This window comes from Lithobates pipiens, unplaced genomic scaffold (genome assembly GCF_037356315.1).
Source record: "Lithobates pipiens isolate NorthernLeopardFrog02 unplaced genomic scaffold, aLitPip1_a1.2 Scaffold_19, whole genome shotgun sequence".
Classification (NCBI taxonomy): Eukaryota; Metazoa; Chordata; class Amphibia; order Anura; family Ranidae; genus Lithobates; species Lithobates pipiens.
This window is the reverse complement of record NW_027507764.1, coordinates 241671016-241690796: the sequence shown is the minus strand read 5'-3', so window position 1 is coordinate 241690796 and position 19781 is coordinate 241671016. Positions and strand designations below refer to the sequence as shown.

The 19781-nt window shown below is 48.4% G+C and overlaps 1 protein-coding gene across 2 annotated transcripts in view; it reads right to left on the bottom strand.

Annotated features, from left to right (window-relative positions):
- The window catches only part of CLPTM1L (CLPTM1 like), a 164241-nt gene extending 145806 nt beyond the window's left edge, over positions 1–18435 (bottom strand). The window contains exons 1-2 of one of the 2 annotated variants that reach the window (XM_077491850.1): positions 18330–18418; positions 17574–17693 (exon numbers count right to left, since the gene is read on the bottom strand). The gene's annotated coding sequence lies outside the window, so the exon portion shown is untranslated. Of the gene's footprint in view, positions 1–17573; positions 17694–18329 lie in introns of both variants that reach the window. The other variant, XM_077491849.1, reaches the window with a different exon arrangement.
- Between the last annotated feature and the right edge of the window lie 1346 nt (positions 18436–19781).

Below are 19781 nucleotides of genomic sequence, written 5' to 3'. Positions count from 1 at the left end.
TATCATCTTCAAATGATCCGTCACATGGTCAACTTGGTTCCTTTTGCTCAATGTTAATCGGTTCAACAGGAAGCGGCCAAGATTTTAACCATATATGGGCAGGCTGAATGTACCCAAGTTAATAAACTTGAGTACAAACAGGCTGCGATTTTTTATTTTTTTTAACAAGGTTGGTCTTTATTGAGAAGACATCACATAACCATTGACAGACATAGGTCTTCATAGACGAGCCAGGAATAAACATTTTAAACAATTGAAAAAACGTTCAGGTAAACTGTGCACATCAGCAAATCTAGATTACATACACGTTCAAAGAATGATTACTCTAGGATGTCAAATTACAACAGCATCCCCTATCGGGCCCGGGGGGGGGGCGCGCAACCCCCCTACACCAGAGTTTCACCAGTCTGTGCCATCGCCCCTTTCCCTGCACCTCAGGATCCCTAGAACTGTTCCGCCCAGGGTGTCCATATCCGGTCAAATTTCTGTGGGTATCCTCTGCTTGTGTAGGTCATTTTATACATGGGTAAGACAGCATTTATAGCGGATTCCCATGATTCAACTTTAGAGGGAGAGGACGAGGCCCACTTCTTAAGGATTTCCTTCTTAGCATAAAAGAGAAACATTGAAACTAGTAACTTCGTATTTTGGGGTCTCTGGTCATCTTTGTGAATGCCCAACAGAGCCAGTTCGGGCAGAACCGGAAGCGTTAACTGAAGGCGGATGTTGATACTTTCAAAGATCTCTGCCCAAAATTTCTCAATAAGGGGACAGATCCAGAACACATGCATATATGTACCGTTGGGGGATTGACATCTAGAGCAATTGTGTGATCTATGAGGGTAGATCTGGTGCAGGCTCTGTGGCGTGTAATATATTCGATGCATAAAATTGGTTTGTAGTAACTTATTGCGAGAAGAGATCATCAGTTTAGCCCCATCTTCAAAGCACTCCTCCCAGATTTCCCTGTCCAAACTAGGGATATCGGTCTTCCATTTTTCCCACATGGCATTTTGGGTGACTCAACTCCCAGTAAGGCAAGATACAAGGTAGATAGAGTCTTTTTGAGGGTTTCCTGTGCTAAGATTGCTTCAATGGGATCCGTTTTAACACATAGGCTGGGGAAAATGATCCCTGGCCGCATGCCTCAGCTGGTAATATCTGAATAACAGGTTACCCGGAAATCTAAATTTCTTTACTAACCCCTGGAATGAAAGAAGTGTCCCTGACTGGATAATGTCTTGAAGGATTTTAATCCCATGTCGGGCCCAGTATTGTCGTGAAATGAAGCAGGGAAGGATTACCCCATAATGGCGATAAGGGAGAGTACTGTTGCGGGCACAGGAATCTTTTCCTGGCCGTTGCCCAAACTTTGAGGGTCACCCTAGTGGGGCCTGGAAGCGAGGGGTAGGCAGTGGGCCCTCTATATACTAGGTTTCCTAATTCAGTAAAAGAGCCCAAAATAGTGGCCTATAGGCATGTAGCTGCATTGGACCTGGACTGTTCAAATCACTATCTCACCGTGACAAGTATCGCTGCCCAGAAATATATAAATAGATTGGGCAGAGCAAGACACCCGCAGTGCACCAGAAGCTGTAGCGTTGATCTAGCCAATCTAGGGGATGATCCCTTCCATAGAAAGGAGCATATACATGCGTCCAACTCCTTAAAAAAGGAACCTGGAAGCCATACCGGGCAGTTCCAAAAAACATAATTAAATATAGGTACATAGAGCATTTTAAGCACGTTGATTCAGCCTAGTAGATTAAGTGGTAATTCCCACCACCTAGATCAATGTTCTTTCAGTCTTGTGACAATGGACTGGAGATTAAGGAGACAGAAAGCCTGGAGGTCTCTAGTTACAGTAATCCCCAGGTACTTAAATTCCTCCACCCATAGCAGCGGTGTCAAGGCCGCCTCCACTCTGGCCTGAGGCTCTAACCCTTGAAAAATCACCCAAATTCGTTGAGAATCTCCAGTGCTGCCACAGAAATAGACCCGCATCATGTAAGTAAAGTAACGCGTCATCTGAATATAAATACATTTTCTCCTCCTGAGGGCCAACTCTAAGCCCCTGAATGCTGCGCGACTCCCATATCAGGATAGCCAGTGGCTCGGGAGCCAACGCGAACAGGCCGGGTGACAATGGGCACCCCTGCCTAGTGCCCCTCTGGAGGAGAGAGAAAAAAAATCAGTGCGGATTCTGGCCTTTGGGGATTTATAAAGCAGCCCCAACCAGTGCAAGAATTTGGGACCAAACCCAAAGCGATTCAGGATTTCCCAGAGGTACTCCCATTGCACGGAGTCAAAAGCTTTCTCCGCATCAAGGGAAGCTATGACTCTAGTGCATCCGTTGTCGTGGGTGGTGTCTAGATTAAGAAAGGCTACGGATGTTAATATCGGTGCCCTTCCCCGGCATGAACCCCGTCTGATCTTGATGTACCAGGCCTTCAATCACAGTGGCCAGTCTGAGAGCCAGGATCTTGGCCAGTAATTTAGCATCAGCATTTATCAGTGATATGGCACATTCTTCCGGGTCCCTACCGGGCTTGGGCACCAACACCACCACCGCTTCAGACAGATTCTGGGAGTGATCCTTGAGAGGAAAATTGTGGGAGAAACAAAATCAACCTGGGGGCTATCAACTCCTGAAAACTCTATGGGTAGACAGCCTGCCGATTTTACATAGATTATTGCCAAAGGTTGTTATAGCTGCTATTAATAATCACCATCTCCTCCTGAGAACTGAGCGATCAAACACTGTTGATTGTTCGGTTCTCAGAGCTCCCTGAGCAGAGCTGGTGACTGTAAGACACCGCTGTCTGTTCTGCCCCTCCAGTGCTCACTGGAGTGCTAGGCTTTAGAGGGAGCAGGAGCAGCCGCCTCAGTGGCACACTCAGAGGCTGAGCCAGGTGCCGGTCCATGTATGTGGGCAGATCCCAACAATATGGTCAGTCTTTCCCAAACGTTGACAGGCTCTGTGATGTCAGCGGGCTTCAGCCCACTGCTGAAACAGGGTCACAGGAGTGTAGAACGAACTGCACTCCTGAGATCCACAGGAGAAGTACAGCCAAACAAGCTTTGGCTGTACTTCTCTTAAGTAATGACTTGGTATAGATTGTATGTACCATCTAGGGAATGTACAGTATATGTGAATTATTACACTGATGGGCGAGGCCATGGATTTGGCCTAGTCCCCAAGGCCGGACATCGCGAACTAGGCCGAAGCCGCGGCCTCGCCTAAAAACTTCTTCCCGCAGCTCCTCAGGACCGGCGCGGTGTCCATAAATAAAAAAAAAACCCACACACACACACATACCTCAATTCAAATCGTGCATAGAGTTTTTTTTTTTTTTTTTTTTAAATTGCTGATTTTTTTCTTTAAGGCTGGGTTCACACTGCTGCGGGGGGAGATCCGGATGTGATTCGCACCGCAAATCACAACCGATCTCCGTAGCGATGCGAGTTCAGCCATATAGATAGTATGGCTGAATTCGCATCGCTCCCGCAGCAAACTCGCACGGGACCCTTTTTTTGGTCCGCAACAGAATCGGATCGCATGGGGGTTCACACCATGCGATCCGATTCCTGTGCGAGTCGGCAGATCGCACTGCGATATGCGGACGGATCTGGGGGTGTCATTAACATATCATTGACACTCCCAGCCATCCGCATAGGGCAGTGTGAACTGCCGGCGGGAGTAATGCGATGCGGGAAAACGCCGCGGATTCGCGGCGTTCCCGCATCGCAGCGGTGTGAATCCGGCCTAAAAGAAAATCGCCCAGCTCTACCGTCTAGTAGAGTAGCGCACACACGGAAGACTTCAGCATTCGTATCCGGTATGTATCAGCTATAACGGAAGGAAAACCAAGGTCCCATGAATTGATAAGGGACCCCCTGTTTGGAACCTGCGAAATTGCCCAGAACCCAAATAAATGTCCCGTAAATGATTTGGATTAAGACTAATTCCAGAGAAAACACACATAAGAACGAACTGCTTGTAGTGAGAGGAGCAAGGGCTGACCCGAAGCGCCCCTACGAAATATTGCAGAGAAGACCAATTCTTTAAAATGAACACCAGTTCGTGAAATTCCCACGAACCTCTGGCCTATCTGTCTATGCTTGATATGGAGAATTTTGAGAGGGGGAGCCACAAAAATGAGCGAACTGAACAGGTGTTTGCAGGGGTCTGAAGTGCTGGATACCCGATAGATATGTTTGATAACGTTGGCGAATAAGGCGGCAATATGCATTGTTAAACATGGAGAAACCATACCAGACACAGAAAACTGATCCCATAGGATTTAAAATCGGGTCGTGCTTCTGCTAGTAACCCGACAACCGAGTCAGAGTTCTGAAAAGGGGAAAGAGGGCCACACTCCATCCTGAGAAATACGTTTTTTGTCATGATTCCGCATACCCAAAGTGACTGTAAGTCCACCTTTTGAACAGGTTGGGGATGGGGCAAAAGAAGAATGGTCCGACGTACCTGACCAGTCCTCCAGGGAATCAAGAGATTAGAGCAGAGTGTGGAACCCAGAATAATGATGATATTTGGCCTGGACCTACCACTTTGTGGGTTGTCAAGGGGACGTTGGCTTAGCACCCTGAGAGAGACTGCAGATCGCTGGGTGGAAACCAGGGTCTCCACGCAACAGGAAATAAACTAAATGAATTAAGTCCTGATCCCCCTGCAGGTACCCAAGATCCAATGGAGAGCTTGGCAAAGGTGTAAAAACAAGGACTGCTATTGACCCAAGAGTAAGCCCAGAGGTGAAAGCACATCTGTGCCCTTTATTTTGCCCTACCAAAGGGCAGGTCTGATGGAAGTACCGTATATACTCGAGTATAGGCCGACCCGAATATAAGCCGAGGCCCCCAATTTACCCCCAAAAAAACTGGCAAACTTATTGACTCGTGTATAAGCCGAGGGTGAGACATGCCTGTCCATCCCTGTGTGTGTGTCCGTCCATCCCTGTGTGTCCGTCCATCCCTGTGTGTCCGTCCATCCCTGTGTGTCCGTCCATCCATCCCTGTGTGTGTGTGTCCATCCATCCATCCATCCATCCCTGTGTGTGTGTGTCTCCATCCATCCATCCCTGTGTGTGTGTGTCTCCATCCATCCATCCATCCATCCCTGTGTGTGTGTGTCTCCATCCATCCATCCCTGTGTGTGTGTGTGTGTGTGTGTGTGTGTGTGTGTGTGTGTGTGTGTGTGTGTGTGTGTGTGTGTGTGTGTGTGTGTGTGTGTGTGTGTGTGTGTGTGTGTGTCCAGCCTACCTTTGTCCCGAGCCTCCGTCCCGTGCCTTGCCTCCTTGCCTCCGTCCCGTGCCGTGCCTTGCCTTGCATCCGTCCCGTGTCGTGCCTTGCCTTGCCCCCGTCCCGTCCCGTGCCGTGCCGTGCCTTGCCTTGCCTCCGTCCCGTGCCCTCTTCGTCGGCGGCCATTGTAAAATTCAAAAGCTGCGCCGCCGCCTTCGCCTGTGATAGGCGGAACACTGAATTTCCCAGCAGCCTGTGTTCCGCCTATCACAGACGTCGTATCATCCTCGTCCGTAGTACGAGGATGATACGATGTCCGTGATAGGCGGAACACAGGCTGCTGGGAAATTCAGTGTTCCGCCTATCACAGGCGAAGGCGGAGCCGGAGGCGCGGCTTTTGAATAGAATGGCCGCTGTCTGTCTGCTCGACACGCTGATCGAGCGGGCAGACAGCGATGACTCGAGTATAAGCCGAGGGGGGCACTTTCAGCCTCAAAAAAGAGGCTGAAAATCTCGGCTTATACTCGAGTATATACGGTAGCTTCAAGCATTGCTGATATCAACTTGGATGCCAATAGCCCCCCCCCCCCCCACTACTGTAGAAAAGTGCAAAAACCATCAAATCCACGGATGAGTACATCAATGAAAACATTTCCACAGGAAAGAGGATAGCCAAAATGTAACAAGCGATACCGGAAATCTACCATTGGACACTCCCCGGTGGGACGACCCACCTCCTCCGAAAAGAAAGGTGAAGAAACAGACCAAGCACCCCTTGGAAATTACTGCCTCCAGTAACTTAATTGACAAATGCATGACTGTCTGCTGAAATCAAGACATTACATACAAAAGACTCTGATGAGACTGGCATGCAGGCCTGAAAATCCTCCAGCAGGGGCTGTCTGAAGACCAGGAATGGGAGATTCCAACACAGCCCCTGACAAGGAACATACTTGGCTCAGGTATATTAAACCAGAAGGCTTGACAAGACCTGTGGACTGAAAGGATGCTGACCTTGCCTGTTCTTCCTACATTCCTGCAGGAGCTGTGCTGACACCCCGCCTCTGACCTAGCGAGATTCAATCACCTCCATCCTGTCTTACAACTGTAATAGGCCGTGGAGAGCATATTTGCCCACCTGAATCTGCATTAAAGAATAATGCCCAGAACATGTTCCATGCTGGTGTATGGGAGTAGCAGGGACGGAATTGAAAACAATCCCAAGTGTACCAACTTCCTGGCTGAAGTTGGAAAAGGAAAGCCTGTGACAAAGCTCCGCTCTGTGCTTAAGTATCGACCAACTCCTTCATGACGGAGTACTACCATGCTTTGAACCCTCACGTAGGGTTGAACATGAATTAGTTGCTTCTGAAACATGCGGCACGCTTAAACCCAAGGACACACAAACTAGAGAAAGTGTCAGACACCCAGACATGAGTAACACCCCCGCCCACCCCACCATGCCTACCTGAGTATAAGGACGTAAGCAGTAATGACAAGACCACAGAGCGTGAATGAACCTGATGATGACCCTCACCCTAATGTTCGGTATGTAGCAAGTGAGCCCGAGTAACCTGCAGCACAAAGACAGGCAGCTAAAATGGAATACTCAGGGCTAGTGTACCCACAGACCATGGTGGGTAGTCATACAGGTGTAATGATATGAAACGTGCCTCGTCTGACGCGTGGTATACAGGCGAGAAGATTGTGGTCAAGAATCACTTAAAAATGAAACCTTAGCCCGTATGGATCCGTAGACTTGACAGATCCTGAGATACGAGTACTAGTTAACCAAACCCAGGTATACAAAGAAACCCAAACGAAAGGTAGGATGAGATATGGAAACAAACGAACATGAAATGGCTATTGGTGCATCATGTAACTGCATGGCATAAACATGCTACGACATAACCGCTTTGACAGAAAGACACTGACTGAACACGACACATTGTGACAGAACACTATGCCAGAAATTATATGACCAATCGCATGAATCCCAAATGACTGTGAGAGCGGAGCTGAGACACCAAACAGCCCCCCCACTTTTCTGTTCCTCCCAGCCTGAAGACATCTGGCAATCAGATTCACTAATGCAGAGAGATGACCTATGGTCTACCGCCCACCCCTGTGATCCATGGTGCAAGGTAACTTGGACTACCACCATGCATCTCTCCTCCCATGGATCTCCAGCGATGGACATCACCCCTCTGAAAACTTATAGTACTGTCACTAATTAAAGCAAATTCAAATACCAGCAGGGAGCATGTACCACCATGATCTGACAGCTGTTATAGATGGGGACATCAGCACACACACGTATATTGTATACAGTGCACTAACCTGTGGCCTGCAGCTACCTTCCCTGGTTTTAGTTCCGCTTTAATGAAGTGTTTGTTTAACCACTTTCAGACCGGACCATTTCGCTGGTAAATGACCAGAGGTCTTTTTACACTTTGGCACTGCGCTGCTTTAACTGGTAATTGCGCGGTCATGCAATGTTGTACCCAAACAAAATTTGCGTCCTTTTCTTCCCACAAATAGAGCTTTCTTTTGATGGTATTTGATTGCCTCTGCGATTTTTATTTTTTGCGATATAAACGTAAAAAGACCGCAAATTTTGAAAAAAAATGATATTTTCTACTTTTTGTTATTAGAAAAATCCAATAAACTCAATTTTAGTCATACATTTAGGCCAAAATGTATTCAGCCACATGTCTTTGGTAAAAAAAAAGTCAATAATTGTATATTTATTGGTTTGCGCAAAAGTTGTCACATCTACAAACTAAGGTACGTTTTCTGGAATTTACGCAGCTTTTAGTTTACGACTGCCTATCTCATTTCTTGAGGTGCTAAAATGGCAGGGCAGTACAAAACCCCCCCAAATGACCCCATTTTGGAAAGTAGACCCCCTAAGGAAATTGATAAGAGGCATGTTGAGCCCATTGAATATTTTATTTTTTTGCCTCAAGCGATTGAATAATGACAAAAAAAAAAATTTTTTTTTTTTTTTACACAAAGTTGTCACTAAATGATATATTGCTCACACATGCTATGGGCGTATGTGAAATGACACCCCAAAATAAATTCTGCTGCTTCTCCTGAGTATGGGGATACCACATATGTGGGACTTTTTGGGAGCCTAGCCGCGTACGGGGCCCCGAAAACCAAGCACCGCCTTCAGGCTTTCTAAGGGCGTAAATTTTTGAGTTCACTTCTCACTACCTATTACAGTTTTGAAGGCCATAAAATGCCAAGATGGCACAAAACCCCCACAAATGACCCCATTTTAGAAAGTAGACACCCCAAGCTATTTGCTGAGAGGCATGTTGAGTTCATGGAATATTTTATATTTTGCCACAAGTTGCGGGAAAATTACAAACTTTTTTTTTTTTTTTTTTTTTTAACAAAGTTGTCACTAAATGATATATTGCTCATGCATGCCATGGGCATATGTGAAATGACACCCCAAAATAAATTCTGCTGCTTCTCCTGAGTACGAGGATACCACATATGTGGGACTTTTTGGGAGCCTAGCCGCGTACGGGGCCCCGAAAACCAAGCACCGCCTTCAGGCTTTCTAAGGGCGTTACAGTTTTGAAGGCCATAAAATGCCAAGATGGCACAAACCCCCCCCAAATGACCCCATTTTGGAAAGTAGACACCCCTAAATTTAGGGGTACACTAGTCAGACTAGGTAATAAATGGCGGGTGCCCTGAAACTATAAAAAAATAACTAACCAACCAGCGTCACCTGTAACAGTTATATGGTGATCACTGGTGAAAGGGTTAACTAGGGGGCAATTAGGGGGCTTTATGCGGTAGTATATGGGGGTCCCTGGCGCTATAAAAAGCTGCAGCGAACCTAAATACCTACCTGCCTAACTAGCGTCACCTGTGACACTAATACAGCGATCAGAAAAACGATCGCTTATTAGGCTGGGTTCACACTGGAGCGATGCGGGAACGCCACGAATGCGCGGCGGGTTCCCGCATCGCATGCCTCCCGGCGGCAGTTCACACTGCCCTATGCGAACTGCTGGGAGTGTCAGTGAAATGTTAATGACACCCCCAGATCAGTTTGCATATCGCAGTGCGATCTGCAAACTCGGATCGCATGGTGTGAACACCCATGCGATCCGATTCTGCTGCGGGCCAAAAAAAGGGTCCCGTGCGAATTTGCGGCGGGTGTGGCGGGTGCGGCGAATGGCTGAACTCGAATCGCACAGAGATCGGATGTGATTTGCACTGCAGTGCGGTGCGAATCACATTCGTTCTCATAAACCGCTGCAATGTGAACCCAGCCTTAGTGACACTGGCGACGGGGGGTGATCACGGGGTTAAACCTTTATTGGGGGGGTTAGGGGGGTACATTAGAACTAAAGGGGGCTAACTCTAACTGCCCTAACAGTTATTACAGTCACAAATGACACCAATGCAAAAAAAAAAAAAAAAAAAAATGACATTGGTGTCACTGTGACTGGGGGGCAGGGGTAATTGGGGGGGTGATCGGGGGGTAAAGGGGGGGTGTGAGTGTGCCTGGCATGTTCTACTGTGTGTGTAGAGTGTTGGTGCAACTTACTGATCCGCTCTCCTCCGTGTCGGAACGAAAAATACCGACACGGAGGAGAGAATACATCACTTCCTCTCCTGTGTTTACATTACAGGAGAGGAAGTGATGTCACCGGGGATTTCTATTCGTCGGGAGCGATCGCGAGGGGGTGGCCATGAATGAATGGCCGTCCCCTCGTCCGGGATCGCTCCCGTACGAATACCGACCGCCGCAGGCACCGGGCGGGGGCCCGATCGGGCCCCCGACCCGCGGGAGGCAAGGGACGTACATGTATGTCCTTATGCCTGCCCGTGCCATTGTACCGACGTACATCGGCGTGCGGCGGTCGGCAACTGGTTAAACTCCATCACAATTTTTTTTTTATTTTTTTTTTTTTTTTTTTTTTTACGGACAAGGGTAGATTATGGCGCTCCTGCTCTCCTTGTCCAATTACAGAACAACTCTTATTCTTTGAAAATAACACAAGACACATATGAATGGAGGAGCTACTGACCAAGATCATTGTGTTCCAGCCATGACTGCAAACTTTAGCAGCAGAAGCAAGTTTAGTGCTCACATCACCATTTTCAGAAAGGAAGCAGCAACGAGTGGGAGGGTTACTGGCACATACATCATTAACCACTTCCTGGCTGTAATTTTGCTATAGGCGGGAAGTGGTTCAGTTATCCTGACTGGGCGTCATATGATGTCCAGCAAGATATGCCAATCAGTACCCATTAATAATGCCTGCCGGGGGCGTGACCGGAAGCAAGCTTTGTGTGAGAGCTCTCCTCCAGCCCACCTCTACACAGGCAGAAATCGGGGGATAAAACACAGATCCATGGGAGGATCGCGCGCCACTAGATCCTCCTCAGCCCGAGAATCATTCCAGCCGCCGGGCACTGCTACATCCTTCAGGGACTACTTTGCTGCCCGGAATGTCACTGAGTGGCAGCAGCAAGATGGCGGACAGCTCCGCCTCCCAACATCAGGCTTCCACACAGACGTCCCCGCAATCCTGCGGGCAGTTATCGGACCACCCGGCCTCTCCACAGCCGCTCCTGAGCCCCGCCGGGCTCCAACAGGGAATGAGTGACCAGCACCATTCCCCCCACATCCCGCATGAGACGCAGGGAGAGCAGGCCGTGGCCCAATCCCTGCCGCAGTACACTCAATGCACAGAGGCCTTCCCCCGGCTGCTGAGAACAGCATCAGGCCCGGGAGTATCAGACACAGGGTGCTTCTCCCCCTCCCCACCAGATGCTATGGAGGACTTTCCGGCTCTTCCGGACCCCCCACACCACAGGGATGCCCCAGCACCCTCCATGAGCGGGGAGCGCTATCAAGCTGCCTGGCACACCTTGGCCCTCCCTAAAGCCCAAAGGCCCTCGCGCTCCAGGGACCCCAGCCTAACCAGGGACTGCACAGCAACCCCCCCTCCTATGCCCAGGTGACGCAAGCCCACACACAGCACCTGAGGGGCCACTTGCCGGACCCCTCACCATGTTGCCCCCCACACCACCTCCTGGACTGAGCCCTGGGACCCACCGCCATCTTGGGACCCTTCTCATATTCAGGGGCCCCCAAAAGGGAATCACTCCCCTCACCCACTGCCTTCCCACCAACCTCTAGGACAGGACGGGGAGACCTACCCCCCAGCAGTCCTACTTACAAGCCATCCCAACAAAGGATGATTTTAAGCAGCTTATAGCTGACGTGAAGGCCACTTGCCGTGCTGAAATCCAGACCCTGCACACAGGCCTCAAACACCTAGCTGGAAATTCAAGAGACTAAACTGGCAGTCCATCATACTCAGATACAGGGCTCGGATCACCGCCTCATGTTATGAGAGATGCAGTGCCACGTGGAGGATCTGGACAATAGAGGCCGCAGGAACATCCGTGTACGAGGTTTACCTGAAAAAGAGGGGGCGAAGGACTTGCAGGCCTCACTACAGACACTGATCAAAGATATGCTGGGCGAGGACCCGGACAAGCACATAGAGATGGACAGAGCCCATTACGCCCTCCGACCCAAAGACCCTGCTTCAAAATCAAGAGACATGATCTGTAGAGTGCACTCCTACCCACTCAAAAGAGGACATTATGCGTAAATCCCTCTCCATTCGCAATCTAGCCTTTGACAACTCCCCAGTACAGATCTATCCGGACTTATCCTGGATTACGCTCCAAAAAAGCGTAGACTGCTGCAACCGCTCCTACGCACCCTACAGGAAAAGAACATGATCTACAGATGTGGTTTCCCCTTCAGCCTGACCGCTAAACACCAGGGGAAATCTGCTGTCCTGCGCTATCCGGAAGACTTGGATTCCTTTTGTGACACCCTGGGCATACCTGTCCCCCAACTACCTAAACGGGACCTGGTAGCAAGCCCCCCCCCCACCCGTGGTTGTCTGGCAGAAAATCCCTATCCACTAAACGGCACAGGGGGCCGGAGCCTGACCGCAGATCACCTAAAACATAAAATGAACTGACCCCCCCCTGTGGATGCCAACTTCACACCTGTTGGCACTTTACACTTTTTTTTCTCCTCTTTTTGGCTGCAGGCCCAGACGGGCCGTACCACGCTTCCAGTTATCCCCAAGAACGCTCTCACATCCCACTCAGTGGGAACCCCCCCACCCCCCGATTGCCTAAGCCTTAATAATGTTTTTTCATCACCGGCTGGCCTAGGTCAGATCGGCTCCCGGGTTACTGTACCCCCCCCACCCCCCAAACCCCCCCCCCCCCGTGGTTTACCACCTGTTGGTTCAGCTTTAGATTTGGAGATACTGGTGCCTCCCTGACCCGAACTTTCCAGATCTCCTGGTCGGGAAGTCCAATAGGAACCGCATAGGCCCAGTGACCCTTAGGGACATCTGGCCCCGACTGATATTATTAGTTGTATTCAGTTATGTTCACGTTTTTACTTTCTTCCTTCCCTCTAGATCGTCTCCTTCTCCTGGTCCTCAGAAGGACCTTTGCCAGTGGTCTCCAAGGCCACCAGCCCTCCTCCCGTGGCTGCCGCACTCCAGAACGCGGATACACCTCCATCAGATACAGCTAAGTATGACTGTCGCTCACCTCCCACTTGACTATGGCTAAGATTCTGTCACTGAAAGTACACGGACCAAACTCCAACAAAAAAAAAGGACTTGGCGCTCCGAGAGTTCAGACAATCAGGGGCGGACATTGTGATGGTACAGGAAACACACTTCAACAAGGGGGACTCCTTCACATTCACCTCCAGACACTTCACCCAGATCTATCAGGCCTTCAACCCACGCAAAAGATCAGGGGTAGCTATACTCTTTAAAAAAGGGAACCCCCTTCACCTGCATTAAGACATACCTAGATCCACGAGGCTACTTCATTATCCTCCAAGGTCTATGGCAAACCGCATTCTGTGACCCCAGGCATTGCAAACCAGAGCCCTCAGGGACTCTAAGTTGTCCCGCCAGATCACCAGAAGATATGCCCTTTTTGATGCCTAGCGGACTCTTCACCCGAGGGACCACCAGTACACCTTCTATTCAGTCCCCCATCACACTCATTCGCACATTGACCATCTCTTTCTAAATAATAACATGCTGAGGGCCACCAAATCCGCACAAATACTCCCCATCTCCTGGTCAGACCATGCCCCTATTACCCTAAAATTGGACATATGAGCACCTCTCTGCAGGCCATGCAGCTGGCGGCTAAATAACTTCCCCCTGCAGCATATCCCTGCCAAAGCAGAATTGGAGTCTAACTTACAATACTACTTTGTTGAAAATGATACCCCAGACATCTCACACTCCACATTATGGACCGCCCATAAAGCGGTCATTTGCGGCCGGTGCCTCGCTCTCTCCTCAGCTTTGAAGAGGGACACCGGAGCCACCAAGTTACTGGCTGAGAAACAGCTGAGGACCCTTGAGGCCAGCTCCAAAAGTCACCCTCTATATCACTTCTTAAACAAATCATCCAGATACGATCGACGCTTCGGGACCTCGCGCTGGGCTCAGTGGAAAAAGCACTGATCCGCCTAAGACAACTCTATTACGACAAGGGCAACAAAGCACAGTCACTTCTGGCCAGGAAGCTGGCAGATCAAGCCCACGCCTCCACACCGAGCCAAATTAGAAATAGAAGGGGTGATCTTTTATCTCACCCTCAGGACACAGCGAATACGTTCGCCGACTTTGACACAGACCTGTACAACAAACCAGAAATACCTCACAACCCTCAATCCCCTGACTTGGCTGGCCGCATAACCCAATACCTATAATGAATTGGATTGCCTCGACTACAGGACACGGACCACCAGGAACTAAACACCCCTATCACCACAGAAGAACTATCAGCGACCGTAAAAGCCCCCCCCCCCCCAAATCTCCTGGGCCGGACAGGCTCCCATATGAGTACTATAAGACCTTTTTGCCTCTCCTGAGCCCCCATATGACCAAACTGTTCAATGCCTTTTCTCCAACAAACCCCTATTCCAAGCGAAATGCAGGGTTCATTTATATCCCTCATGCCGAAACTGGATAAGGACCTGTCGTCCTGTGCCAGCTACAGGCCTATAGCCAATTCAAATAATTGAATTTGCAAAAACCTGTGAAAATTCCACCACCATATAGTCCCCACTATAATATCCACAATCTCCCCACTTTAAAATTGGCTGAGCGTGGCTGGGTATTGGCAGAGTATGGAGGGATGGCTGTGACTGCAATTGTCACAGAGCAGCGCTGTGGGCACTACAGATCCAGCCCACAGCACTGCTGCCATCCGATCTCTCCCCTCCACTGTAAACATCTGTACACATCAGGAAGAGAAGAACGAGGGTCATGACGCCGGTTTGTTTACAAGTGATCGCTCCGTCATTTGACAGAGCGATCACATTGTAAACGGCCGACGGGTGAACCAAGATGGCCGCCACTCCGGAGCTAGGACGAAGCCACGGCCTTCCCTAAGGCTGAGGCATGCTCCGAGGATCGCTGCGTGTGCCGATCCAAACGGGGTGACCCGTTCGGATCACGGATCAGTGATGATCCGTTGCACCCCTACTTCTCTTCTGCTAATAAACCTGCAAGGCCATTTTCACAATGACAGCAGCCTGCTGGAAGAACTGCAAATGTTTTTCCTGGTTCAATCCTGTCTACTTACTAGGACAGACCAACCATTAGGACCAAGCACCCTCAGAAGCTACAGTTGGGCGTGCCATCCTTTTCCCAAGGGAAGCATATGCATAATACATGCTCTCTCCTGTTGCAGCTGCGGAGCTCAACCAACCAACCTCAAGAATCCACCAATTCTTGCTGCTGGAATCTGATGAATGTAGTTAAATGGCCACGTGAAGAAGGCCTGAGCCTCAGCCAATCACTATCCAAATCTTCCAGACTTCACCTCCGAAACATCTCCAAAATCCACCCCTTTCTAAACGTTGACACCACTAAGCAAGTTAGTTATTCACTCCCTTGTTATCCCTCGCCTTGACTATTGTAACCCCCTCCTCATTGGCCTACCTCTTCGCAAGCTAGCCCCTTTATCATGAATGTTGTTGCCAGACTACTTCAACTTATCAACCAGTGTCTGCCACTCCTCTCTGCCAATCCCTCTACTGGCTTCCATTGCCCAAGGAATAAAATTCAAAACCCTAATAACATACAAAGCCATTTACAACTCTGCCCCGAGCAACAGTGGAGACGGAAAGTATTCAGACCCCCTTAAATTTTTCACGCTTTGTTATATTGCAGCCATTTGCTAAAATCATTTAAGTTTTCCTCATTAATGTATACAGAACACCACATATTGACAGAAAAACACAGAATTGTTGACATTTTTGCAGATTTATTAAAAAAAGTAAAACTGAAATATCACATGGTCCTAAGTATTCAGACCCTTTGCTGTGACACTCATATTTAACTCCGATGCTGTCCATTTCCTTTGATCGTCCTTGAGATGGTTCTACACCTTCATTTGAGTCCAGCTGTGTTTGATTATACTGATTGGACTTGATTAGGAAAGCCACACACCTGTCTATATAAGACCTTACAGCTCACAGTGCATGTCAGAGCAAATGAGAATCATGAGGTAAAAGGAACTGCCTGAAGAGCTCAGAGACAACATTGTTGCAAGGCACAGATCTGGCCAAGGCTACAAAAAAATTTCTGCTGCACTTAAGGTTCCTTGGAGCACAGTGGCCTCCATAATCCTTAAATGGAAGCCGTTTGGGACAACCAGCACCCTTCCTAGAGCTGGCCATCCGGCCAAACTGAGCTATTGGGGGAGAAGAGCCTTGGTGAGAGAGGTAAAGAAGAACCCAAAGATCACCATGGCTGAGCTCCAGAGATGCAGTCGGGAGATGGGAGAAAGTTGTAGAAAGCCAACCATCACTGCAGCCCTCCACCAGTCGGGGCTTTATGGCAGAGTGGCCCGATGGAAGCCTCTCCTCAGTGCAAGACACATGAAAGCCCGCATGAAGTTTGCTAAAAAAAAACACCTGAAGGACTCCAAGATGATGAGAAATAAGATTCTCTGTTCTGATGAGACCAAGATAGAACTTTTTGGCCTTAATTCTAAGCGGTATGTGTGGAGAAAACCAGGCACTGCTCATCACTTGTCCAAAACAGTCCCAACAGTGAAGCATGGTGGTGAAAGCATCATGCTGTGGGGGCGTTTTTCAGCTGCAGGTACAGGACGACTGGTTGAAATCGAGGGAAAGATGAATGTAGCCAAGTACAGGGATATCCTGGATGAAAACCTTCTCCAGAGTGCTCAGGACCGCATACTGGGCCAAAGGTTTACCTTCCAACAAGACAATGACCCTAAGCACACAGCTAAAATAACGAAGGAGTGGCTTCACAACAACTCTGTGACTGTTCTTGAATGGCCCAGCCAGAGCCCTGACTTAAACCCAATTGTGCATCTCCGAAGAGACCTAAAAATAGCTGTCCACCAATGTTTACCATCCTCTCCAGTTCTGTCAGGTTGGATCTGCAAGGAGGAATGGCAGAGGATCCCCAAATCCTGGTGTGAAAAACTTGTTGCATCTTTCCCAAAAAGACTCATGGCTGTATTAGAAGGGTGCTTCTACTAAAATACTGAGCAAAGGGTCTGAATACTTAGGACCATGTGATATTAGTTTTTCTTTTTTAATAAATCTGCAAAAATGTCAACAATTCTGTGTTTTTCTGTCAATATGGGGTGTTGTGTGTACATTAATGAGAAAAAAAAATGAACTTAAATGATTTTAGCAAATGGCTGCAAAATTTAAGGGTGTCTGAATACTTTCCGTCCCCACTGTATATCACCAATCTTTTCTCCAAAATACCACCCAAACCATCCTCTCCACTCCACTCCACTCCACTCCACTCCACTCCACTCCTCCCAAGACATTATGCTCTCCACCTCCCTTGTCTCCAGAGCCTCTCCCATCCTCTGGAACTCACTACCCCAATCTGTCCAGTTATCTCCTACTCTGTCCACTTTTAGGCGATCTTTGAAAACTCCTCAGCTAACAACCAAATCTTCTACTTCCCCCACAGTCCCTACATTTTGTTTCAACAGCCCCCTCCCTCTTAGATTGTAAGCTCGCAGGAGCAGGGCTCCTCTAGCCCTCTTGTAATGAATCGTACTGTTGGTGTATTGTCTCCCTTTACGTTGTAAGGCGCTGCAAACTGTTGGCGCTATATATATATATATATATATATATATATATATATATATATATATCTATCCTGTATAATAATGGACTTTTGCCCTCATTACTGAATACAGACCTCTGAGCTTCACACTAAGGCAAACCATAGATGATGTGATTTTCTTTTCAGCAACCCAGAAAATCACTCAACTGTGTTGATAGGGGAATCCGTCCTGCAGTGCTATAGTGGAAGCCTCCCCTGCGGACAGAACACAATGAACACTGCTAATGACTATAGCTGCTGGCAGTAATTGCATAAAATAATAATAATACTACAACAGGCTGGTTGTAGTGAAGTCGATCAGCCAGCCTACCCATAGATGGATCGAAGCACAGCCGGTCCCTGCTGAATCTGTAACACAGAGGGATGGCCTTGTGCAGTCATCCTCCCTGCCCAGCACACATATGTGACCCTCACATATAGAAGAGCTCTAGACATACATGTAACTATTTATGATCAAGCAATACTCATCTCCCATACATACAGGAAGCTCACCATCAACCACCATAACCGTGGAAAGACGTATTGTGCTGGGCAGTAGCATAACATATGGTGACAATGCAGTACAAAGCTACCGGCCCAGCCTTGTAGGATGGGGGAGGGGGGTGACAGGACCTTAGCAGAGCTGTCACTTGAATGTAACATTAATAAATCCCCAGACACCGTTTTATTTAGCCACCTGCAAAAGGCCAGCCAGCTGATGCGATCCCACAATCCCTCACAATAATAGCCGGGCGTGCTGCACAACGCATCCTCTCCCCCGGTAGAAAACGCGAGAATCCCAATTCAAACGTGCATAATGTGTTTTTACAATGGAACGCTGAGAAAGTTTACCTTTCGCCGTTATATTGCATGTCTCTCCAACCTGAAATTACAGCGGAGCAACCGGGAACACAGTCAGCCGAACCCGGAAATGACGTATTAGGAAGCCGAGCAGCTGGGCGGAAACGTACGAACGCTGACACATACGTCAGTCCTGTGAAATCCCATAGAGGCGGCCATGATTCCGAAGACCAAATTTGGGGAGGCGATTAGGAGCGAGGAAGCTTATCTCCGTGTGTGCTGTATACAGAATGGAAGCTTATGAATATCGTGCACGTTAGGATAGAATGGCGTAAAACAGGCCAGGGGAAGCAACTTTGGCACGTCAGATGTTGTAGAACTACAAATCCCATGAGGCATTGCAAGACTCTGGTATACACAGATGTTTTATCAGATTAGGCGACCCGTCAGATTTTGTAACAGAAGTGACGTTTTGACACCGCCAAATTGCTACACCCTGCACTCATCCATAGTAGGATTAGGGATGAGCTCAGGTGTGTTTGCATGGTTCACGTGCAGAGCCCGCCAGGAAGTCAGCGCTGTGCTCATCACAGGCAGTGGGACATTGCCCCAATGCGCGGCTGCAGATATTGGGCAATGTCTCACTGCCTATGATTAGCGCAGCGCTGACTTCCTGGCAGGCTCTGCACGTGGACTAAGCGAACACGCCGGAGCTCATCCCTAGTAAGGATATAGTGGGAAGGTGGTGTAACAACATATTCGGCGACCCATCGCAGTTTGCTATGGAAGTGACGTTCCATTGCTGTCATCTTGCTACATTCCACACTCATCCAATGTAAGGACATACTAAGAAGGGGTAAAGCGGACATGTTGTTACACCCACCAGAGTTTTTCATTTTGGGCGTATTTATAAAGCCTCATACACACAATCGGACTTTGTACAAACTTTCTCGTGGACGTTTGTACAAAGGTAGTGGGCCGTAAGTTTGTATTGCATACAAATGATCAGACTTTTTAGGCAACAAGCACGAACGTAGTGACGTTTCAACGTACTGAGATACTTCAAAAGAGGACGTTCAATTACTCCAGCGCCACCTTTGGTCAACTTCTGTATTGTCTGATCTTTTGCATTGGTTCTGAACATGCGTGTTTGTACTTTGTACAAAAGTCCGATGGTTTTGCGTACACACGATCGGACTTTGCTCCATTGCCTTATGTTGTCAAAAAGTTTGTCCATTCGCACAGCCAACAAAAGTCAGATGAAAACTGAAAAAGTTTGTCCAATGGAGCTTATACACGGCCGGATGTTGCTCCAAAACAGCTAATTTGCATGTTTGTTGTCACGCAACGGCCTTTACAGTAAAGTTAGTTTATATAGTGAAATACAGGACTTAGAACTCCGTCTGACTACTTAAGTGTTAAAGTTTAAAAGCAGTGAACTTCTGTCATATTAGCAAACCTGTGAGATGAGCAGGGTTGCCGCTGCTTTTAAAATTCAAGATC